Here is a 26,446-nt window from a genome sequence, read left to right as displayed (position 1 = left end):
TTTTCTAGCGAAGAGCCCCAGCCTGCTCAGCCTTTTCTGTTAAGTATATCCTCTCAGTTCTGGTATCATCCTTTGAATCTTTTTTGCGCCCTATCCAATGAATCTATATCCGTTCTATAATACGGAGACCAGAATTGTACACAGTACTCCCAAGTGTGGTCTAACCAAGGTTCTGAAAAAGTTTAACATAACTTCTTTGCTTTTCAATTCTATTCCTCTAGAAATGAACCCCAGTGCTTGATTTGCCTTTTTTATGGACTTAATAACCTGCATCGCCACTTTTAGTGATTTGTGTATCTGTACCCCTGGATCCCTTTGCTCCTCTCTCCCATTTAGACTCTTATTATCCAAGTAGTATGTGGCCTCCTTATTCTTCCTACCAAAATGCACCACCTCACACTTATCTATACTGAAATTCATTTGCCAATTACGTGCCCGTTCTGCAAGTTTATTAATGTCCTCTTGCATTTTGATGCAGTCATCCTTTATATTAACTACACCCTCCAATTTGGAGTCATGCAAATTTTGAAATTGTACTTCCAATTCTGGAATCTAAATCGTTAATGTAAATTGTGAACAACAGTGGTCCCAACACCAATCCCTGTGGAACACCACTTCCCACCTTTTGCCAGTCTCAGTACGTACCCTTAACTGCTACTTTCTCTTTTCTGTTTTGTAGCCAACTTGCTATCCAGTCTGCTTCGGGTCCCCTGACTCCACATGCTCTGACCTTAGTTATGAGTCTACAATGCGATACCTTATCAAAGGCCTTTTGTAAATCCAAATACATTACATCTACTGCATTACCCTTGGCTACTCTTTCTGTTACTTCTTCAAAGAATTCAATATGGTTGGTCAAGCATGACGTTCCCTTCTGAAATCCGTGCTGACGACTATTATTTTTTTGTTTTCTAGATGTTTTTCTATTACATCTTTGAGTAAAGATTCCATTATCTTTCCCACCACTGATGTTAAGCTAACTGGTCTATACTTCCCTAGACTGGTTCTATCTCCCTTTTTAAATATAGGAATCGCATTAGCTGTCAGCTCTCTGGCACTATTCCCTTTTCTAATGAATTTTTATATATATGTAATAGTGCCTCTGCTATCTCCTCCCTAACTTATTTTAATATTTGTGGATGCAATCCATCTGGAGCAGGAGTTTTAGCCTCTCTAAGTTTGATTAGTTTATCAATTATCTCCCCCCTTTCTATCTTAAATGTTTTTATGTCTTTTTGATCTCTTCTTCTAATGCCATGCCCACCTTCTTAATCTCCTTGGTAAATACTAAAGCAAAGTAACCATTCAATATTTCTGCCATTTCGCTGTCATTCACTGTGAGTTTATCTTGTGCATCCCTTTAGTGGCCCTTTCCCTATTCTGATTTTTCTTTTATTGATGTGTCTGTAGAATACTTTATTTCTTTTTATATTCCTTGATAATTTAACCTCATAGTTCCTCTTTGCTTTTCTAGTTTTTTTTACTTCTCTATTAATCTCTTTGTATTCCCTTTTTGTCATCCTCTCTTTTACTGTCTATGTGCTTAGAGTATGCCTTTTTCCTTCATTTCAATTTTACCCTTATCTCTATTCATCCATTGTGTTTCATTATTGGCTAGTTTGTTCTTGTTTTTTAGAGGAATATATTCCTCCTGAACTCTATTGATCACCATTTTAAATATTTCCCACTGCTGTTCTATCTCTTTGTCAAAATTCTTTTCCAGTTTACCTTCCCTAGTTCCACTCTCATCCTCTCAAAATTAACTTTTTTCCAATCTATTACTTTGGTCTTTGTCTTTCTTATGTCTTTCTCAATCATTATTTTAAACCTTATGTTGTGATCGCTATTGCCTAGATATTCCCCTACGCTTAGTTCTCTTATTTGCCCTAGTTCATTTCCCATTATTAGATCCAGCAGTGATCCCTCTCTTATTGGGCTTCTCACATACTGGGGAAGAAAGGAGTCCTATACACACTGTAAAAACTCCATTCCATTTTCTCCTTTCCCTAGCTCTTCTTGACAGTTTATTTGGGGGTAGTTGAAATCTCCCATGATTATTATTCGATGCTTTTTACTCATTTCATAGATTTGTCTACATATTTCATCCTCCACTTCCCTTCCACTATTAGGTGGTCGGTAGAATATACCTATTAACATGATCGATTCCTTCTTATCCTTTGTCTCAATCCATATGGATTCTGTTTCTATCTTAATGTTACTTAATGTGCCTTCTTTCTATTGCCATTATGTTGTCTCTAATTAGTACAACTATCCCAACACCCCCACCCCACCCACATACGCACGCACACACGCACCTTCTTCCTTCCCTATCCTTTCTAAATACTTTACATCCTGCAATATTTAACTGCCAGTCCTGTTCCTTAAGTAGCCATGTTTCAGTTATTCCTACCACATCTGGCTCGTCATTATGAATTATTGCCTTCAGTTCCCCCGTTTTGTTTTGGATGCTGTGCACATTGCTGTACAGGCAATTTAATTGTTTTTAGTAATTGTTCACCTCACTTTATTTTTAACAGTCATTTTGGACTTGCGTTCTATAGCTGTGTTTATGTTATCCTTATTTCTTATCTTGGTCTGACCTTTACCCTCATTTCCTATTTCTTTTTTCTTCAGACTTATGTTATCCTCCCTCAGTCTTACTAGTTTAAAGTCTTATCAACAGGCTTATTTATCCTTTCCACCAGGACACTGGTTCCATTCCAGTTCAGGTGGAGCCTGTCCCAGCAGTACAGCTCCTTCCTGTCCCAGTACTGGTGCCAGTGTCCCATGAAATGGAACCGCTCCTTCCCACACTATTCTTTCAGCCATACATTCAACTTCCTGATCTGTCTATCCCTGTGCCAATTAACACATGGCTCGGGTAGTAATCCTGAGATTACCACCCATAAGGTCCTGATTTTTAATTTAATTCCTAACTTCTGATATTCCCTTAGCAGGACCTCCTCCCTTTTCTTCCCTATGTCCTTGGTTCTAACATAGACCACGACAACTGGATCTTCCCCTCCCTTTCCAAGTTCCTCTCCAGTTGCTCCGGGATATCCTTTACCCATGCACCAGGTAGGCAACCCCCCCTCCTGGACTCTCAGTTGCGACTGCATTATCTAGCCCCCTAATTATCGAATCCTCTGAGTACAACCTTTCTATTCTGCTTCGCTTCCCCACCCCACCCCCTCCTCCCCTTCCAGACTGCCTCCTGCTTCATGGTGCCATGGTTAGCATTCTGGCTGTCCACCCCGCGACCTACATCCTTATCCTCACAGGTAGCAAGTACATTGTACCTGTTTGACAGGACCAGTGTCTGCAGGACCTCCTTTGCTATCTGTACCTCCCCTTGGTTCCCATTACTCAGCTGAACTATGTGTCGGAGTGTCTCTAACTCGCACTCCAGCTCAATAACTCTGAATCAGAGTGTCTCAAGCCAGAGACATTTACAGCAGATGTGGCAATCTGGGACAGCCTCACTGTCCACAGACTCCCACATACCACAGCTCTGACACAGAACCTGCATGGCCACATCTAGTTGTTATTTATTTATTTGTTCATTAGTTTATTTATTAGTTAGTATTAATTTAATCCAGAGCTAATAGAAACACTTAAGGTCTAGATTATATTTAGTTGATGGATTTTAGCTTGATTTTAAATTAATTGGTATTTATTTATTTATTTAACTATTTATTTATATTTTGTAGTTAAAGATAGAGTGTGTACAGTATTAAAGACTTAATTTAATTTCCTTGGGTTCTGCCACCCCTCCCTCCCCCCCCCCCCCCCAACCCTTCTGCTGACTATCAATACATAGATAGCAAAAACATTGAATGATATAATGCTGCAAGTAATCACCATTCTTTCGCCTGAATTTTGTGTAACACTGAGTGCTTGTGGGAAAGAATGTCACCTACTCAATAAAAGGTTATTTTTTTCATTGTCAAAATAGTACACAGGAGCACTATTGGTTCATTTCAGAACAAGTTTGTGGCAGTTGAGTATTTAGTGGAAAAACCTTTTTTAAAAAAAGGTTATACGTTGGTAGTACCAAAATAAGCCGCCTTTAGCACCTTTTATCCTGGAAATAAGGTCGAACTGTCAGCTTGTCTCAGTTGGTAGTACTCTCACTTCTGAGTCAAAGCATTGAGGGTTCAAGCCACATTCCAGGACCTCAGCACATAATCTAAGCTGTCACAGTTGCAGTAATGAGGATAGGCTGCCTTTTGGCTGAGTTGTTAAATCGAAGCCCCATCTACCTTCTCAGGTGGACATAAAAGATCCCATGGCATTATTTGAAGAAGAGCAGGGGCGTTCTCCATGGTGTCCAGGCTGATGTTTATCCCTCAACCAACATCAGTTTAAAAAAAAACGATTATCTGATGATCCTGTCATTACTGATTGTGGGACCTTCCTGTGCGCAAATTGGCTGCTGCTTTTCCTACAACAGTGACTACACTTCAAAAGTACTTCATTGGCTGTAAAGGGCTTTGGGGCATCCTGAGATCATGAAAGGCCCTATATAAATACCAGTCTTTCTATTTGATGTTTTTGGGACCTCGTACATAACTGACTGCAAGTTGAAAATAATTTGATTGTGAAGTGTATGAAAATGTGATGAAGCAATATATAATATTGGAAAATGTGAGGTTATGCACTTTGGCAGGAAAAATCAGAGAGCAAGTTATTATCTTAATGGCGAGAAACTGGAAAGTACTGCAGTACAAAGGGATCTGGGGGTCCTAGTGCAAGAAGATCAAAAAGTTAGTATGCAGGTGCAGCAGGTGATCAAGAAGGCCAACGGAATGTTGGCTTTTATTGCTAGGGGGATAGAATATAAAAACAGGGAGGTATTGCTGCAGTTATATAAGATATTGGTGAGACCGCACCTGGAATACTGCATACAGTTTTGGTGTCCATACTTAAGAAAAGACATACTTGCTCTCGAGGCAGTACAAAGAAGGTTCACTCGGTTAATCCTGGGGATGAGGAGGTGGACGTATGAGGAGAGGTTGAGTAGATTGGGACTCTACTCATTGGAGTTCAGAAGAATGAGAGGCGATCTTATTGAAACATATAAGATTGTGAAGGGGCTTGATCGGGTGGTTGCGGTAAGGATGTTCCCAAGGATGGGTGAAACTAGAACTAGGGGGCATAATCTTAGAATAAGGGGCTGCTCTTTCAAAACTGAGATGAGGAGAAACTTCTTCACTCAGAGGGTAGTAGGTCTGTGGAATTTGCTGCCCCAGGAAGCTGTGGAAGCTACATCATTAAATAAATTTAAAACAGAAATCGACAGTTTCCAAGAAGTAAAGGGAATTAGGGGTTACGGGGAGCGGGCAGGAAATTGGACATGAATTTAAATTTGGAGGTTAGGATCAGATCAGCTATGATCTTATTGAATGGCGGAGCAGGCTCGAGGGGCCGATTGGCCTACTCCTGCTCCTATTTCTTATGTTCTTATAAAGTTTCTTAAAAAAAAAACTAATGGTTGTATGATAGTAATGAAAAAGTACTTCGGGTTTTCAAAATTGCACTTGTATGCCTAACTTATTTTTATAGACTTTGGGGGAGGGGGTGTAGGAAAGGCTGGAAGCACACAGCAGGTTGATCAGTATCTGAAATGGAAAGATCGGTTAATAATTTGGGTGTGAGCCATCATCAATTGCTAACCTCAAAGGAGTTAAGGACATAATCCATCTGACATTAAGGGAGAGCGACATTGTCAGAGTTTATAAAACTGCCACATCACCTTTACTGGTGCACTATATATTATCTATAGGAAGCACTGCAGTATCTCACCAAGGTTACTTCGACAGCACCTCCCTCCCCTGCAATCTGTTACCATTAAGCACAAGAGCAGCAATGTTGTGGGACCACAAATACCTCCAAATCACACATTATCCTGAATTAGATATGTGTCAAAGTTACTTCGTTGTCACTGCGACAATCTCCTGGAATTCCCTACCTAACACCATTGTGGGAGTACCATAAGAACTTATATTTTATTATTCATCCTTGGGATATGGCCATCACTGGCAAAGCTGGCAATTATTGCCCATTCTTGTCGCCCTTGAGAAGGGCCTTCTTGAACCACTGCATTCTTTGTGGAGAAGGTACTCCCACAATGCCATTAGGTAGGAAGTTTCAAGATTTTGACCCAGTGACAATGAAAGAACCGCGATATATGTCCAAGTCGGGATGGTGTTCCCATGCTCCTGCTGCTCTTGTCCTAGGTGGTGGAAGTCACAGGTTTTCAAGGTGCTGCCGAAGAAGCCTTGGCGACTTGCTGCAATACACCCTGTTCATTGTACACACTGTAGCCATGGTACAACAGTGGTGGAGGGAGTGGATGTTTAAACTGGTGGATGGGGTGCTGATCTAGCAGACTGTTTGTCCTGGATGGTGTCGAACTTCATGAGTGTTGAAGCTGCACTCATCCAGTCAAGTGAAGAGTATTCCATTACGCTCCTGACTTGTTCCTTGTAGATGGTAGAGAGGTTTTGGGGATTCAGAAGGTGAGCCACTCGTCGTAACGTACCTAGCCTCTGACCTGCTCTAGTAGCCACGGCATTTGTGTGGCAGGTCCAGTTGAGTTTCTAGTCAATGGTGACCCAGGGATGTTGATGGGGGATTCGGAGATGGTAATGCCATTGAACATCAAGGGAAGGTGATTAGGCGCTCTTTCCTTGGAGATGGTCATTGTGGTGCAAATGTTACTTGCCACTTATCAGCCCAAGCCCAGATGTTGTCCAGGTCTTGCTGCATGCGGGCATATGAACATACAAAATATGACAGGCAGGAAAAGACCTACTGGTCCATCCAGTGTGTCCCATACAATTGTAATGTCTTGTGCATTACAAAACATATATTCTCCACTCACCCTGAACATGCTGAACAAACATACATCCTTCAGGGAAAAGCATTAAAATAGGTGAAGAAAGGAAGAGGTCTGGGCTTTCTAGTGCATAGATCTCTAAAGGTTCTTGAGCAATGCCATGAAGCGATAGCTGGAGCAAACAGGGTGTTGGGGTGTATTTACAGGACAATTGACTATAAGACACATCGTATTATTTTCTCCTTATACAAGACCTTGGCCAGGCCTCAGTTAGAATATTGTGGTCTCCTCACATGGCAGATGATATTGAGGCTTTGAAAAGGGTGCAGAGGAGGATCACTAGATTAATTCCCAGTTTGAAGCATCTTCGTTATCAAGATAAGCTAAAAGAGCTGAGACTCTATATATTAGAGAAGCGTAGTCTTAGGGGTGAGTTGATCGAAGTCGATGAAGGAAATAGATAATGTTCAAGTAGACAGTTTGTTCTAATTAAATAGGTATGGGAGGACCGGGGTCACAATTTTATGTTCTATAAGGCCGGTTCTAGGTTAGATCTCAGAAGGTGGCTCTTTCTCAGAGAATAGTGGACCACTGAAACAAGTTGCCGGCTCGTGTGATGGACGCCGATTCGTTGAATTCCTTCAAGTGAAAGCTGGACCTGTTTCTGGCTGGGCCGGAGATCACCTCAATCAAAATGTAGGAACTGCATAGAATTATCAATGTCGGAGTGATCTCCATGTTCTAGTTTCGATCGCCTGAGAGGGTTCAAGAGGAATTTCCCAGATTTTTTCCTCCAAATTGGCCTGGGTTTGTATCTGTTTTTTCGCCTCTCCGTGGAGATCACATGGTGTGAGGAGGCATCATAATTGTGTGAGACAGGCTGGATGGACCAGAGGGTCCTTTCCTGTCCGTCAATGTTCGTACAAGCAAACTAAAATTCTATCTTCAACAGGATTGTGCTACTCAGCTTTACAGAAACATGGAAGGTAACAATAGTGATAATGTAGTTAATTAACTAATGGTTTTTGTTTGTTTTATCAGGTGTGCATTTCCTAAGGATGCAGGTTCTTCAATTTTAGAACCCTTCTATTTGTATAATTATACTTGTCTGTCAATTAAGGTAGCACTATTAGAAATTGGGAACATTTTTTGTGACTTCACTAATAATGTTTGAAAGTTAATCGTACATTAAAAATTAAAGAGGAGTAGCCTAGATTTAGGCTTTAGAAAAGGGTTAATATGTAGTTTAAGACAGCAGAATTTTATGCATTTGCCTTTTCTACTAGAAAGCTAAAGCAGGCGTTCCAAGACAGATAAACACCCGCATGCTTATCATAACCCAGCTTTTCTTGCACATACATGGTACAGGGTGGGACTTAAATTAAGCTGGTTTGGCGACCTTGTATAAGGAGAGATGAGAAGTATGGTAAAGTGTAGGAAAACATTATTGTGGAAGATGAAGTCATCTTCACCCATGTCAATCAATAGCACAACTTTACCCATTGGTCACATATATATATTGTAGTATAGTGAGGTAGTTTCATGCCTTATAAGGGCATTTAGATTAGTGATTGGTAGTCAAGAAAGGTATATAAACCAACGATATGGATTTGAGCTCAAGGTTGAGCTAAATAATTGCGTGCTCGATTGGTATAATTTCCCTGCTTGGTTTGTAAGTACTTTACCTTATTTGGAGGATTCAACTATGAATAAGTGGCACTTTGCTTGTCAGTGTATTGTCTTACTATCATTGATTGAATTCACATGATTATAACTAACTAAGACTATTATTCCTTCATTTGCCATTGGATTTTCTTTTTCACCTCTAATTGACCCTACCCCTTTAACTAGTTTACTTTTTATATGTTTATCAAATCCTTGTTATTTCCCTTTATTTTATTTGCCGGTATTTCTTTAGACTGTCTTTTACCTTTCATATCTTTTTTGCTTCCTTTCTATATTTTTCTACTCTGCTTGATTTTCTTTTATTAGCCCTAGATTTGCCATATGCCTCTTTAAATCTCATTTTAATTTTAATTTCTCTTCTCTTCCAATGAACTCCAGCTTTTCTTGCACCCCTTTATTACTTGTGGGAATATATCTAGTCTGTACTCTAAATATTTCCCATTTAAATATTTCATATTGTTTGTGCACTATCTTATCTATCATTTTTTCTTTCCAATTTATCATGGCCAGTTCTGTTTTTAGCTTATTGAAATTGACTTCTTTCCTCCAGTCAAGTAACTTTATCGTTGGTCCCTCTCCTTTTCAGATTTTATTTTGAATTTAATTATGTTATGATTGCTGTTTCCAAGATCTTCTGCTACCCTTATGTTATCTACTTGCCTCACTTCATTTCCTAGAACTACATCCAGCAAAGCCTCCTTCCTTTTTTGGACTGTAAGCAATTTATTTACACAAAGGACAATCAACAGCTGGAATGGATTGCTGGGAAGGGTGGCTGAAGTCAAAACTTTAGACTCCTTTTAAGAAACAGCTAGATGCTGGAATATAGTATTCTGGACGAGTGAGATCAAATTGGATGATGGATGAGACCAATATATTACAATTTTTTATGTGCTTGGATGATTCCTATCCACTGGGCAACTGACTGAGCATGCATATGGCATGACCTGGGGGAAAGAATAAAGTGATCAATCATGTCTTTCCAAGATTAGGCATTTGTGACCTGAAACAGCACCCTTCATAGTTCATGATTTTTTTAAAAAAGTCAGCTGGGTTCTTTACCTATTGAACCACAGCCGATGTACCAAACATTTCACCCTAATGATGTCTTCAATGTCTTGTTAAACACTTTTGTAGATGAGCATTCAAGAACAGTTATGAGTAAGACAGGAAGACAAGAGTAGGAAAAACAGAAATGCAAAGTATTTTTTAAATGGTGAGAGATTGGGAAATGTTGATGTTCAAAGGGACCTGGGTGTCCTTGTACATGAGTCACTGAAAGCAAACATGCAGGTGCAGCAAGCAATTAGGAAGGCAAATGGTATGTTGGCCTTTATTACAAAAGGATTTGAGTACACGAGTAAAGATGTTTTACTGCAATTAGATAGGGCCTTGGTGAGACCGCACCTGGAGTATTGTGTACAATTTTGGTCTCCTTACCTAAGAAAGGATATACTTGCCATAGAGGGAGTGTAACGAAGGTTCACCAGACTGATTCCTGGGTTGGCGGGACTGTCGTATGAGGAGAGATTGAGTAGACTAGGTCTGTATTCTCTAGAGTTTAGAAGAATGAGAGGTGATCTCATTGAAACATACAAAATTCTTACAGGCACAACAGGGTAGATGAAAGGAGGATGTTTCCCCTGGCTGGGGAGTCTAGAACCAGGGGTCAAAGTCTCAGAATAAGGGGTAGGCCATTTATGACTGAGATGAGGAGAAATTTCTTCACTCAGAAGGTGGTGAATCTTTGGAATTCTCTACCCCAGAGGGCTGTGGAAGTTCAGTCATTGAGTACATTCAAACAGAGATTGATAGATTTCTAGATATTAAAGGCATCAAGGGATATGGGGATGGTGCAGGAAAATGGCGTTGAGGTAGAAGATCAGCCATGATCTTGTTGAATGGCGGAGCAGGCTCGAGGGGCCGGATGGCCTACTCCTGCTCCTATTTCTTATGTTCTTAAGATGACACATGAATAATGGACATTTAGGTGGAGGATCAGATTCCTCTCTACGGATGGCAAGTACTGGGGGTGTTTATGAATTCCTAATCGAGTAAAACTGTTCCTATGGTAGGTGACCATTCAGGCCATCACGATATATCTGCTCGATCTCTATTGATGCCCAGGAGGGTTTAGTTCCATCTGAAGGCTGTGGGCAAAGGTTTCCCAGTTTCACCACAGGGAAAGTAAGCCCTATTTCTCAGCTACTCCTAGCATTAGAGTTGGATGTCATTGTTGGGAAGCAATATCCTCACCTGCACACTTCCAGGCAGCAATGGTCACTGGATAGTGATCAAGCGTAGGCACTCTGGTTGTTCTTACCCCCTCTTTTCCCAGGTAGGGTGAAGCCAATTGTAGCACCCCTGCTTTCACACAAGCTGAGATTAGCCAACTCAGCACAAAACAGTGAACAAAGCTGGGATCTACCACTATATAATCCTCAGATACTCATTGGAGCAATTTGCTGAGTCACTAGGGGAGCAAACTTTTGCCCTTATGGTATATTGAATGTTTCTCTCCCTTTCCCTCATTCACCCTTTCATGGTTTCTATTTTACACCCTGAACTTTTAGCTGCTGTTTTTTTGTTACTGAGCTTCTTTTGGTGCCGTATCTCTTTTGGACCCTGGTCTCTTTCTTACCTGGTACTGCTCTGGTCAGAGTGGAGTCGAGGTTCATTGTGTTGCAGTTATTGACTGGGGAAAGGAAAGTGGCATAGACTCTTGGGTGATTGCCTTTTCATTTGGTTGGGTAGTTTGGGAGGTGTTAGTCCTGTTTCAGCAGGAGCGTTATCGTGACTTTTGTGGGTGTGTATTGGGCTTTTTATGGGTCATCAGTGGGGATGTCCTGACCCTGCTTTGCTCTTGCTCTGAGAGTTTGCTGCTGCTATCATGGGAAGGGCAGGGTTGCCCTCTGGGTCTGATAATTAGTCTTGCAGGCTGCATTAGCTGCTTCAGAAATTTTAAAGTTGAGGGGGCCTTAAGGAATCCTCCATCAGTGTTTTCAGTTTTTGGCAGAACATCATTGTACGTTCTTTACCTATTGTGATCAAGTGTCTCAGGATGGCCAGCACTTGTATCACCCCATTGTGTTCTTCATACCAGTTCAGTTAAGTCAACCGAAGGTAGTTCATTGCTCTTGTGCACTTTTATTGTTAGATTCATCAACCAAAATACACTTACTTCAAACTTGTCACAGGCCTATGTCTCTATTCTGACTGTCTGTCCCTAATCCAAAACCTTTGGTTTCTATAACTCCCTTGTTTGTTTGTCGAATTAGAGACACCTATAACCACTTATTTTGGAGCCCAGGTGGCTGCCACCGTCCTCTCCGCATGGTGCTAATGCCCTATTACTTGGGATGATGTGGAGATGCCAGTGATGGACTGGGGTTAACAATTGTAAACAATTTTACAACACCAAGTTATAGTCCAACGATTTTATTTTTAATCCCACAAGCTTTCGGGGGCTTTCCCCTTCCTCAGGCGGTGTGGAAATCCACACCGCCTGAGGAAGGGGAAAGCCCCCGAAAGCTTGTGGGATTAAAAATAAAATCGTTGGACTATAACTTGGTGTTGTAAAATTGTTTACTATTACTTGGGGAGTAGATGTTTCATCACACTTCATCACACTGTGTTTCAGAAGGCTAGGTTTACATGGCCAATGCTCTTTTGCTCCATTGTAGTATGGGGGCACATCTGTGAAGATTGAGGTAGGGCAAATTTTAAACATATGAAATTTGTAATTCCGTGCACTCGTTGACGAAGGAGAGAGTTAAAATTTTGTTAGCCTGGTTAGCTGTTGACGAGGTTTGAGAAAAATCGTTATCATTTTGCCACTTGACTATTATCAAATGTCATTTATCAGATTTAAAGAGCGTTCAAAGAGCAATAGCCAATAGATTCAGCTCTCCTCTACTGAGTTATTTTTAGATAGCTTCTGCCACAGTGACTGAAGTGGCACACCAAGCTTTAATGGGTTAAATGGCAATTAGGAAGAAATAATTAATGGACACATCAGGAATAATACACTCAAGTACATTATTGTGTATTTTAAAGGTAGTTCTTTAGCAACTCTGCTCGGTTGGTGAAATGTGGTCCCACAAGTATTTTATTGCAATGTGATTATACCTTTATTTATTTCCCTTTTATGTTCCTATTTGTCATGGTAGAGAGAATTGAGTTAGTGCATTCCCAAATGTCGCGTTTGTTTAAATGTGCTGTGGACATCTTCTCATTATGTCATCGCTGTGTTACTGTGAACAGATTGCAGCTGTTCCTTTCACTATGAATGCTACTGAATTTAAACAACAATGACACAAACTTCACTCGGTGAAGCACCTACAGGACACATCGTTAACCCTTAAAATCCCAAATTTGGGCAGATTGATAAATTCCCATTGCACGTTTCCTTTTCCAATTTCCAAATTTTAGGATAAGTCGGTAACATTCTGAACCAACCAACCAGGAACCTTCTCAATTGATACCCTCAATAAATGAATCATTGCAATAATTTAAACAACTCAAACCTTCTCTATTGCCTCAAAAAATGAAATCTCCTGCATGATGTTCCCCACTTACCAGGCTCAATGAAGTCAATCTTTCTATCTACAGGGTAATGCATTTCTACTTCATAAATTATTTTCTTTTTTAAAAATGCCATTTTATGGGCTTGTCCTGACTCTGTGTTAATACGTCTCAGGCGTATTTGATCTCAAGTTGCAAAGTAGAAGAGTGCTACAATTTGTCTTGGGACGTCTGCTCATACTGGACACCACCACGGAGTGTGAGCAATGGCTGAGGGCAGGTTCTGGCTTGGCTTGGCTTGGCTTTAATGGCTCCCAAAATAATAGATTGCTAATGTCTCCACGTGAAGAATGGCTACTTATCAATGGGACTGTATCCTGCCATTCGCACTGCCACCAGGAAAGGAGTGGTAAGGGGTGGAAATTGGAACAAAAAGGTCCACTGCTGGTTATACAGGCCAGAAGATCCCAGATTCCTGCTCAGTATTGAGTTAGTTGATCTCCTCAAGGGCAGCATTGGGCAGTGATAGAATTTTCTTCAGTATTCTGGAATGGGGTGGGGGTAGAGTTGGCGGTGGGTTCCTGATTGCTATGTGTATAATGTGTGAAAGGTTGGTGAGAATGAGATTGCCTTCCATGGTTAAATAGCTCATCAGCAGCTCAAACATGAAGAATAGCCATTTGTAGGAGTAGCTTCCTCTAACTGTATTCCAGCAAGAGCCAACTCCATCAGGAGAGTCGGGAAAAAAAGACAAAACATTGTAGGAGAAAAACCTTTGCTGGAATGAAATAGTTCAAACTTCCACTCAAAATTATAAACCTCTGAGGCCAGATGAAGAGAGCATGGATTTTAACTTAACTACTGGGAAGGCAGATCTGAGCGATCATGGACTAGTCTCTGGCCTCCTACCAAATTCCATGCACCTTCCCCCCCCACCATGACCAAGCCTTCCTGCACAACCTTTCTTCATTGATCAGTCAGGAAAGAGAGATAGGACCAGTAGGCACCCCAATTAACACTAACCGGAGGGAAGCCTGAACACCCCTGAAGATCCCCCTGGGTCTGTCAGCTCTGACCCCGATCTGGCACAATGCAAAGCTCCCAAGAGCACTTACCTCAAGTGAATTGGAATCCTGCTATGAAAAAGTGATCAGATTTGCCCAGTGCTCCACAAGAACTAATTTATACCATTACACCATTTAGCCAATAAGTTTTACCTCACCCAGCATGACCAATACTGCTACCTCCAGATGGGACGCAATCTATAGAACTCAACAATCTTCCAGCATGAACCATCCTGTATGAAACAATTCCTACAATACCTGACAGACCCCAACAGACTCATTGTTACCCTGTGCACCTTAAGAATATAGTAATATTGCACAGCACAATTTTATTCCACAAATCATCAGGAGAAGGCATTCAACCTTATCCACGTTTTGGGAAATTAAGACTTTATTTGGAGCGAAACTTGAAGGGAGTTTGGAAACTAGAGCAAGGACACTGGTTAATGGAGGAAGGATGGCAAGAGATAAGGTGACAAGCTCTCAACAAGACCATCTGTAGCAAATTTCACCAGGGCCAGCTCCAGATTATACATTGTATGTGCCACACCCCATTGAAGTTCCATAAATTTCCCCCCTCCATACTGGATGTTTGTGGCAAGAAGGGCATACTATTCTAAATTTCTCAGTCATGTCCCTCCTTTCAAACATTCTAGATGGTGACTCAGAAGGATCATGATCAGCCTTATTATTATGGAAGGCTAAGCCAAAACTTACCAGAGCTACTTATTGAAAACTAAGGGCCCCTTCAACATGCAGGTTGGAACTAATTGCATCTCCCCACTGTGGTGCAGATCTTCCCACAACAAACATGTAATTGAAGTACATGCAGGATAGGTTGTAATTTGAATGAGTGGTGGTTGGTCACCATGTGGAACTAGAGAAATACCAAGCTAACTGGAGCTCATTCCTGACAAATTGTTTGACATGAACCCTTCGCCTCATCTAAATTTACTCCTAGAATGCAAAAGCAGATCAGGAGCAGTGATTTCCAACCAACGGGACCACTAGTAGGCAAGACTTCGCTGATCCCAGACCCAATTAATTCCTCGGAGACCAACAACAAACAAACTGCTTTGACCTTTAAATCCACACTGCTCCCAGTGTAAGTGCAACATGTAGTGTTTCTGCAAGCATCATGTTATGAAAATATGCAGTTGCTTTCATAAATGCATATGTCAATGTCAACCATTAAAAATAAAATTTCAAAAATTAAGGAAAAAAATAAAACAGCTGAGTAACAGTACTGCAATATTACTGATTTTAGTGTCTGGAAGCCCATTTATGAAAAATGATCCAGCTGAAAAACCTTTAATGCACAAATCATCAGAAAAATGCATTCTATTTTAAACAACTCTGTGTTTTTGTATTTTGGGAAATTAAGGCTTTACTTGGAATGAAATCGTTGTGTGAAATTGTTGATCAGTTTTATGTCTTGCTTGGTAGCACAGGAGCTCTTTCTGTTGAACCATTACAGTGCAAATCACTGAGTTGTAACAGCTGTTGATAAATCTAATGGCCCCAAGACTGAAAATGGACCCTTTCACTTAGCTTGTTTGAAAAATGATCTGTGCAACATAATTAGGCACTCAACAGTCTAGTAAAGCATTTACTGAAAGTGTTTATTATGTAGGAAATCCATTTGATAATATCTGTATGCATCCTTTGTCCTTCCTCTTCTCCACTCTCCAATGTTGTAATTATTTTTCTGCACTCTTGGATTCTGTTGCATATTACCTCATCCTTGGTCAAATGGAATCCTTTATAGATAATATACCAGATTTTAATCGCTCCACTATTGGTGGCCATGCCTTCAGCTGCCTAGGCCCTAAACTCTAGAATTCCCTCTCTAAACCTCTCCGCCCCCTACCTCTCTTTCCTCCTTTAGGCTGCTCCTTAAAACCTACCTCTTGGACCAAGCTTTTGGTCACCTGTCCTAATGTCTTCTTATGTGGCTCGGTATCAAATTTTGTTTGATAACACTCCTGTGAAGCACCTTGGAACATTTTATTATGTTAAAGGCGCTATAAAAATGCAATTTGTTGTTGTTGTTGACGAAGTGGAGAGGTGGGCAATGGTGAGAAATTATGAGGAAAAGCTAAGGAAAAATAAGTGCAAGTTATTGTAGAAGTTGAGATGTTAGGTATGATTTTTCTGCAAAAGAAGCTTACAAAATTATGAAGAGAACTGACAAATTTAATCCAGCGAAATTCAGTGAAGAAGGATTCAAATACGAAGAGACAAAAGCAAACAAATTAAGAAGTTAGGAGTAAGAACAAAAGTCAGATGAAACATTTTCACCAAAAGTGCAGTGCAGACATGGAATAAATGGATGGAATATGGGTTGAAAATGCAATTAAAGGCATTTCTGGAGGGAAAGGATTGACCATGAGAAGATATATAGGTTAATCTAGGTTAATGTCATTTTCCCTGCTTCTAATAATTCTTGTATTCTTAATATGGGCTTTTCCAATATCTGAGCAATGGTTGGTGCAGAGTATTGTCCTATTTTGTTAGCTGTTTGGGTATGATATGTTTAACAGCATTAAAAAGCATTCCAAAAGTAGCTGCCACCTCATGAGTAAATCTGTGACATTTAGGCGTGCAGGATATCTGCAAAGCACTTGCATAAAATATGCACCTTCACTCAGCATTATGACCTTGATCTTTCTGCCAATAATTCAATTAAGTTGTCTTCGAATCAATTCTTTGTGCATCTCAAATGGTCCTAGCCACCTCTAACAGTTACTTCCCATGGAATGTGGAGTAAAAAAGGCAAACAGATTTGTAACCTTTAGATATTGTTTCATTTTTTAAATGAAAATTTAGTGCACTTACTAACTAATACATTTTCACTTTTAGCATTTCTGATGCAGGACTTTGCATGCCAGCAATGCAGGTCAGGAATTTGGGAGATGCCCAATTTGTAGGCCCATGATTTCTCATCCATTACTTTTAATGGTCACTGTCAACTTTCTACTGGATTAATATACTTGAGATTGAACATATAATAAAGGCCTCAAATCAAGATTTGATGTCACATCATTGAATATTTATTCCAATACACTCAACTACACGGGTAAATTAGTCCAGGATTGGCAGATTTGACCAGTTCTAAAGTAACGAGGCCATTGAGACGAAACCTAGCTGAGTTAGGACTCCCCTTTATGGCTCAATTAGTAGTACATTTGCAAGGATGTGCTCCTGACCCCACCCGAGTCCCTGGGGTCAGTGTCATTTAAATAATTTTGGTGGGCTTCCCGGCCTCCACCCATGAGTCTGCCTGGGAGCAGCTGGACAATGGCTGTGGCAGGCCTCAGACACTTACTGCAGTGTAGCAACTGACTGCATAGATCTTGTGACCAGTTAGTATTTAAGCAACCCCATTTGCCTACATTTGCTGAGGTAGAAAAGATGGGAAATACACTGTATGATGTGTACCCATCATTTGTGCCTTACTATAATACTCATGTTTGGGTGGACATATTATGCAACTAATGTTACTTCTGGTGGGAAATGCCGGAGGTAGTGTGGATGAGCTTGGAGTCAATACAATGGCTTTTAAAGAATTATCTGACCCATTCCACTTTAGTTGTGCCTGGCAGCCACTGTATCATGATCAGAAAATCTAGGTCATGGAACTGTACTTACTTTTTAAGTGTGGGTCAAATCAAAATGGATTATATTTTTAAACCAAAATGAATGAATTTCAGTGACACTTGTTATTTGTCTTGGAATGTATCAAGACAAGTGAAATTCATTAGATGGAGGTAAGGGATGGTCACATTTCTGGATTTCTGACTACTTCTCCATTGAAGGATCTTGTTATACTTTACATCAAAATGTTAATTATAGCATAAGTTTACCTTTCAAGGGATTAAATTTACAGAGCGACAGGGCTAAGTGATGATATAGAATCCACACAAACCATCTACCCATATTGCTAGAGACAATGGAAATTTGTTTTACTTATCAATCATCCACACATATTGTTGTGATGGCCCTATTTATTTAGGAGTAGCAGGAGTTCATTTCTTGGGGCCCCACTCAGAGGGCACCAATCTGATTAATTGGCAGCCCTACTGGCCAACTCCAGGAAAGAGAGAGGATCAGAAGTCAGGTTGCTAGATTGCTATGCAGCTAAGAATAAAACAGAGAAACCACACGGCCTTGGGTGCAGGGGCTGTTGGCTACAGCTGGTAAAGAAAGATCGAACTAGAGGAACAAAGGTCTTTTCTAGAACAATGTGGCCAATGAGTCATAGAGGAAAGGTTCTGGTTCAAAGAAGCCTGCTAACAGGGACAGTTTGCATGCTTTGATGTCTCAGATATTATAGAACAAGGTAAAATCCAGGATTTACTACTCTGTTCACTCAAGATTCTTGATCTTTTTCAGTGACCTGGACAGTAAAAGTAAACTCCTGATCATAAGGGACGTGGGATCGACTTATAAGTGAGACTGGTAATGCTGTAACCAAAAGAATATCTAGACCAGACCAGAAAATTGTTACAGAGCAAAGTGATGGAAGGTGTCGTCGACAGTGCTATCAAGCGGCACTTACTCACCAATAACCTGCTCACCGATGCTCAGTTTGGGTTCCGCCAGCACCACTCGGCTCCAGACCTCATTACAGCCTTGGTCCAAACATGGACAAAAGAGCTGAATTCCAGAGGTGAGGTGAGAGTGACTGCCCTTGACATCAAGGCAGCATTTGACCGAGTGTGGCACCAAGAAGCCCTAGTAAAATTGAAGTCAATGGGAATCAGGGGGAAAACTCTCCAGTGGCTGGAGTCATACCTAGCACAAAGGAAGATGGTAGTGGTTGTTGGAGGCCATCTCGGCCCCAGGACATTGCTGCAGGAGTTCCCCAGGGCAGTGTCCTAGGTCCGACCATCTTCAGCTGCTTCATCAATGACCTTCCCTCCATCATAAAGTCAGAAATGGGGATGTTCGCTGATGATTGCACAGTGTTCAGTTCCATTCGCAACCCCTCAGATAATGAAGCAGTCCGAGCCTGCATGCAGCAAGACCTGGATAACATCCAGGCTTGGGCTCATAAGTGGCAAGTAACATTCGCGCCGGATAAGTGCCAGGCAATGACCATCTCCAACAAGAGAGAGTCTAACCACCTCCCCTTGACATTCAACGGCATTACCATCACTGAATCCCCCACCATCAACATCCTGGGGGTCACCATTGACCAGAAACTTAACTGGACCAGCCATATAAATACAGTGGCTATGAGAGCAGGTCAGAGGCTTGGTATTCTGCGGCGAGTGACTCACCTCCTGACTCCCCAAAGCCTTTCCACCATCTACAAGGCACAAGTCAGGAGTGTGATGGAATACTCTCCACTTGCCTGGATGAGTACAGCTCCAACAACACTCAAGAAGCTCGACACCATCCAAGATAAAGCAGCCCTCTTGATTGGCACCCCATCCACCACCCTAAGAATTCACTCCCTTCACCACCGGCGCACAGTGGCTGCAGTGTGTACCATCTACAGGATGCACTGCAGCAACTCGCCAAGGTTTCTTCGACAGCACCTCCCAAACCCGCGACCTCTACCACCTAGAAGGACAAGAGCAGCAGGCACATGGGAACAACACCACCTGCATGTTCCCCTCCAAGTCACACACCATCCCGACTTGGAAATATATCGCCATTCCTTCATCATCGCTGGGTCAAAATCCTGGAACTCCCTTCCTAACAGCACTGTGGGAGAACCGTCACCACACGGACTGCAGCAGTTCAAGAAGGTGGCTCACCACCACTTTCTCGAGGGCAATTAGGGATGGGCAATAAATGCCGGCCTCACCAGCGACGCCCACATCCCATGAACGAATAAAAAAAAATCAAATAAAATGGATGTTAAAAAACAAAAAGCAGCTCCCCTAATTGCTTGAAGCACCATCCAGTGTGAGGCTGAATGATACAGACCACCATTGAACCCTGGTCTGTGCTGAGTTAGCTGATCTTAGCCGGATGGCAGTAGGGGTACTATTATTTTCCTGAGTGCCCTGAGCTAGGGTTCTTGCTCCAGATCACAACACTATGACCTCTGATGGTAGGTGCATGTGTGTGAAAGTTAGATGCTGGCTATGATGCTATCAGGGTCTTCGGGGTTTGTAGTGGGGGTCGGGGAGAGATCGGGGTCTTCGGGGTTTGTAGTGGGGGTCGGGGAGAGATCGGAGTCTTCGGGGTTTGTAGTGGGGGTCGGGGAGAGATCGGGGTCTTCGGGGTTTGTAGTGGGGGTCGGGGAGAGATCGGGGTCTTCGGGGTTTGTAGTGGGGGTCGGGGAGAGATCGGGGTCTTCGGGGTTTGTAGTGGGGGTCGGGAGAGGTCGGGGTCTTCAGGGTTTGTGTGGGGGGATCGGGGAGAGATCGGGGTCTTTGGAGTTTGTATGAGGAGGGCAATTATAGGGGGAGTGGGGGAAGTCAGACATTGTGGGGTGGGGGGGGGGGTGTGGTTGGCCGATCGCAGGGCGTTTAAAAGGTAAGCTTGATGAGCCGCGGGGAAGCACTCCTGCTCGTCCTGGCCCACAAGTAGAGCAATAAAGGCACATGGATCTGGCCCGTCTCACCTCCTTTCCCTGTCATGGTTCCTGCAGCCTGGGAAACCCGTGCTGGAGGCGTTAAATTCGAAGGTTTCTTAAATTCAAATTAAAATCACCTAATTAACATGTGTTACTGAGGTTAATTGCTATGATAAGTACCCACCTACCTGCACTAATTATCGACTTGCTCCTGGTGAGTAGGTTAGTCGCACGCAGCCAAACACGCGTTGGAGCCGGGTTGCGGTCCCGCTGGAAAATTATGTTATTTTAACTTCCCACCCCCCCCCCCAACCCACCCGTTTTTAGGGGTTAAAATTCCCCCCATTGTTTCTGTGCTGATGCTAACTTTCAACTGGAGGTATCTGCTCCAATCTCATTTCCCTGCCCTTTCCCCATACCACCTTATATTCTCCCTTTTTAAATACTTAACTAATGCCCTTTAAATTATGTTACAGACTCTGCTTCAATAGACATGCATGATAAAGCATTCCAGGCTTTAATAACCCGCTGAAAAAAAAAATTCTAATTTCCCCCTTCATTCTTCGAGTGATAATCCCGAGGCTATGCCCTCTTATTATTGACTTGCCAACCAGTGAAAGCATTCTTTCATACTGTTCTTTTTCCTAAAATGTACTACCTTGCATTTCTTTGCATTAAATTGTATCTGCCATCACTCTGGAAGAAATATTCTACAGCCAACTGGTCATTATGAATTAAAAACAGAAAATGCTGGTAATATTCAGCAGGTCAGGCAGCGTCTGTGGAGAAAGAAACAGAGTTAACTTTTCAGGACCAAGACCTTTTGTCAGAACTGGAAGAAGTTGAAGATTGAACAGTTTTTAAACAAGTGCAGAGCCAGGGAAAGGAGTTTGGGGGGTGGGGGGTGGGGGAGGGGTGGAAGGGGAGGAGAGGAAAGAAGAAAAGGGAAGGTGTCTGATAGGGTGGAGGGCAGGAGTGATTAAATGACAAAAGGGATGATGGTGCAAGGTAAGGAGGGTGGTAATGGGACAAGGAAAGAAACAAAAGATGAGTCTAGAGGAGCTGTAAATGGCAACATCAGAACCATTACCAGCACCCGCTGTCCAAAAAAATGGGAGCAGTGCTTATGATCTGAAGTTATTGAAATCAATGTTGAGCCCGGACGGTTGTAAAGTGCCTAAACGAAAGACGAGGTGCTGTTCCTTGGGCTTATGTTGAGCTTCATTGGAACAGTGTAAGAGGCTGAGGACAGAGAGGTCAGAGTGGGAGTGGGACGGGGAATTAAAATGGCAAGAGACCGGCAGGTCAGGGTCACGCTTGAGGACAGAGCGGAGGTGTTCAGCAAAGCGATCACCCAATCTGCGTTTGGTCTTCCCAATGTAGAGGAGACCGCATTGTGAGCAGAGAATACAGTATAGTAAATTGAAAGAAGTACAATTAAATCGCTGTTTCACCTGGAAGGAGTGTCTGGGGCCCTGGATGGGGGAAAGGAGGAGGTGAAAGGGCAGGTGTTGCATCTCCTGCACTCGCATGGGTAGGTGCCGTGGGAAGGAGAGCGGGTGTTGGGGGTGATGGAAGCGTGTACTAGGGTGTCGCGGAGGGAGCGGACCCTTTGGAATGCTGAAAGGGGAGGGGAGGGGAAGATGTGTTTGATTGTGGCATCGTGCTGGAGGTGGCAGAAATGGCGGAGGATGGTACGTTGAATGTGGAGGCTGGTGGGGTGGAAGCTGAGGACAAGGGGGACCCTATCATGGTTCAGGGAGGGAGGGAAAGGGGTAAGGATAGAAGTGTGGGAAATGGGATGGACACAGTCAAGGGCCCTGTCAACTACAGTGGAGGGGAATCCACGGTTGAAGATAAAGGAAGACATATCGGAAGCACTGATGTGGAAGGTGGCATCATCAGAACAGATGCGACAGAGACGGAGAAACTGGGAGAAGGGAATAGAGTCCTTACAGGAAGCGGGGCGGGATGAAGTGTAATCGAGGTAGCTGTGCGAGTCAGTGGGCTTATAGTAAATATTGGTTGACAGCCTATCCCCAGAAATGGAAATAGAGAAGTCGAGGATGGGATGGGAAGGGATGAGTCAGAGATGGACCACGTGAAGGCGAGGGAAGGGTAGAAATTGGAAGCAAAGATGATGAAATTCTGCAGTTCAGGGCAAGAGCAAGAAATGGCACCAATACAGTCACCAACGTACTGGAAAAAGAGTTGAGGGAGGGGAGCTGAGTATGACTTTAATAAAGAATGTTCCACGTATCCCACAGAAAGGCAGGCATAGCTGGGACTCATACGGGTTCCCACAGTGACACCTTTTACTTGGAGAAAGTGAGTGGAGTCAAAGGAGAAGTTGTTCCACAAGTTCAGCCAGACAGAGGAGGGTGGTGGTGGTGGATGGGGACTGGTTGGGCCTCCGTTCAAGGAAGAAGTGGAGGGCCCGCAGGCCGTCCTGGTAGGGATGGAGGTGTAGAGGGACTGGACATCCATGGTGAAAAGGAGACGTTAAGCGCCGGGGAACTGGAAACTGTTAAAGTGGTGGAGGGTGTCGGAAGAGTCACAGATGTAGGTCGGAAGAGATTGGACAAGGGGAGATAAAAGAGTTGAGATAGGAAGAAATAAGTTCCGTGGGGCAAGAACAGGCTGACACGATGGGTATCCTGGGGCAGTCCTAATTGTGGATCTTGGGAATGAGGTCGAAGCGGGCTGTGTGGGGTTAGGCACTAATGAGGTTGGAGGCCGTGGGGGAAGATCTCCAGAGGAGATGAGGTCAGTGATTGCCTGGGAAATTATGGCTTGATGTTCGGTGGCGGGGTCATGGTGCATGGGAAGGAGGTGTCGGAGAGTTGGCATTCAACCTCCATTATGAATATCTTCCATTACAATATTGAACTTTATATTGTAATGTTGTTAATTTATTCAAGTGGAATGAATGGGCTGATGTAGATGGTGAGAAAACAAATGTTTGATTTGCCAGCAGCAGTGTATCTTCAAGTTAATTGACAATATATGGTACCTGGATTCTAATGCAACTGTGTAGGCGTGTCACTGAGGATTATGAATACATTTTAAGGAATTAATTCCAAAGGCCACTTTGTGTAGACAGGCAACTATGGACACTGTAAATTTAATTTTTTTAAATGTTAACATGATTACAGTCATATGTGGGACCAGCCAAATTGGCTGTCATACGTAGGTTTACTGAAGACCTCAGCCAGCATTGCAAAGTAGATCTGCACCACTGTGTATTACCTATGTCCTGCAGTTGTGAAAACACTATGGGGGAAATATTGGATAAGGGCCGTTTTTGGGCATGGGTAGCGTGATGCGCTATTACAGCGCCCAATGACCCCTGCGCAGGCAGGACGCAAGTTTCGGGTGATGTGCCTGTCATGGTTGAATAGCTGCCAGTGTGTGTGGCTGTGAGTTGTGGGTGGGCGGCTTGAAACAGTGGTAATGTGTAAGGATGAGAGTGAGTTTGTTGGTATGTGGGTGATGGGGGGGTCTAGTGCGTTCCATTCCGGGCTTTGCACATGGAATCAATGCAATTTGCACTTTCCACCACCAGGGGAGCTCAATCTCTTAAAGGGAGGATGTTTCTTAGAAATCTCTTAAAGGTAGCTGGTACCTGTTATTTGCTGAAAATAACAGCCTACTGTCTGCACAGAGTCTGAACGAAGATCAGACATCGCACACATAAAACACAGATGCAGGTCCCATCCCTATACTTACACACTGATGAGTTATGTTAAAACAATGAACAAAGGTTGCACACTGCTAAATCCCACATCCTCCAATCTGCACGCCAGACCTCACCAATCTGCCGATCTGAGTTAGTACCAGGCCTGCGAGAGTGCATGCACCAAGGTTCTCTGCTGAAACACTAGAAACCTTGATGCAAGAGGTGGACAGGAGGAGGGACATCCTACGGGGGTGGGTGGAGTTGGAACAAGAGACCCTCCAGACATATCTCCAAGAGGCAGCGGGGGACAAAGTCATTGCCAGGCGCACAGCATCATGAACATGGGTGCAGTGCGGGAAGAAATTCAATTTCAATGCTTTGACACAAGTGGGCAAGGTGAGTGAGATCAACTTTCAAGTGGCATCTCCCACCAACTGCACCACGTACTAGACCCCCCATCACCCACATACCAACAAACTCACTCTCATCCTTACACATTACCACTGTTTCAAGCCGCCCACCCACAACTCACAGCCACACACACTAGCAGCTATTCAACCATATCACCCAGAGACACGTCCCGCTTTGTTGCAGGAGAAGGTGGCGCATATCAGGAGGCAGCAAGTGGCAGTGGCATTTAGCCCCTCGAGCCTGCTCCACCATTTAATGAGATCATGGTGGACCTGTGACCTAACTCCATATACCCGCCTTAGCCCCATATCCCTTAAAACCCTTGGTTCACAGAAATCTATCAATCTCAGATTTAACATTCACAAGTGAGGTAGCATCAATTGCTGTCTGCAGAAGAGCATTCCAAACGACTCCCACCTTTTGTGTGTAGAAGCATTTCCCAACTTCACTCCTGCACGTCCTGGCTCTAAATGTTAGGCTATGTTCCCGTGGGTTACGGGGAGCGGGCAGGAAATTGGATATGAATTTAGATTTGAGGTTAGGATCAGATCAGCCATGATCTTATTAAATGGCGGAGCAGGCTCGAAGGGCCGATTGGCCTACTCCTGCTCCTATTTCTTATGTTCTTATGTCCTGGTATTCAAGTCTAGGAGACCTTCAAAAACAGTTACAAATGTCTTGGCAGCTAGAAGCAATAAGCCAGCCACTAACTTGTAAATCCTGCACGGTCCCTTTAAATAATACAAGTGGGGGGTCCTCCAGGCACTCCAAGACACATTCAGATGCTCGGGGTTAAGACTGTGTGTTGAGTTGAGCGTTAAGTCCCAAAATGGTGTCTATCACTTTAAATCAGCGTTGCACGCTGATTGAAGCCATTTTCTCACTACTTTTCATGATTCCAGCGTTTGTTATCTGCACCTGCGCTAACTCCTATACCAAGATGGCGTCCGGCGCATGTCATGCTGGAAACGTGCATGCGCATCCAAGATGTCACCTTGGACGTCAGAGAGGCCGTGTAGCGCTGAAACAATGGGCGCTACATGGGCCCAATTTAGCGCCCAGCAACTCAACCGTCCCCCAAATAAACATATTCGCTGTTTTAAATTTTCTGCCTTTTTTTGGAGGCCCATCACTGGTAACCATGGTTACTCACCCACTTCCTGCATTCTGAATAGGTGGAATAGTCACATAATGCATAGTGGCTGCATTGTATCGTCGCAATAGGAAATACAAAGATAATCATTTTATAAAAGATAATATCCATTGAATTCTATCACCTGTTGTCAGGGGCAGCAATGTATGGCCCCAATACAGATAACCAAAAGATATCTTTATGTGGGTGACCATAAGTAGATTCCCCTGTAGCACAATATTTATATATTTTGGAAGAAACCAGCACTTTCACTGTAGCTCGTTCCTTGTCTGTATGTAATGAATTAAGTATATTTAACCATTCATACTAGTAGCTCTTTCAGTGGCACTAAGATAGGATCATTTGTTTGTAGAATCCCAATCTCAAACATGAATGCTTCTGCGCTCACTTGGCAAGTTTGCCCGTTCTCAGTTAGGCTATCTGATGAGGATCGTCCATGAGCATCGATCTTCATTTTAGGGGATACCGTGGCTTTGCTTAATTCGGCCTGACCCAGTCTGTTTAGGTTTGCTATAACCTGACACAAATTACTGAAAGTACAGACTTATCCCTG

At 42.9% G+C, this 26,446-nt stretch overlaps 1 protein-coding gene and 1 long non-coding RNA gene across 2 annotated transcripts in view; both read left to right on the top strand.

Moving 5' to 3' along the window:
* Positions 1-26,446, top strand: part of fech (ferrochelatase) — a 98,491-nt gene that overhangs the window by 48,882 nt on the left and 23,163 nt on the right. The gene's annotated exons all lie outside the window — the stretch shown is intronic.
* Positions 8,413-20,000, top strand: LOC137321464 (uncharacterized). The gene is made up of 2 exons (XR_010962824.1): positions 8,413-8,513; positions 18,511-20,000. It is a non-coding gene; the product is annotated as an uncharacterized lncRNA (long non-coding RNA).

Source organism: Heptranchias perlo, chromosome 1, assembly GCF_035084215.1.
Source record: "Heptranchias perlo isolate sHepPer1 chromosome 1, sHepPer1.hap1, whole genome shotgun sequence".
NCBI lineage: Eukaryota > Metazoa > Chordata > Chondrichthyes > Hexanchiformes > Hexanchidae > Heptranchias > Heptranchias perlo.
This window is presented reverse-complemented; position numbering and strand designations above follow the sequence as displayed.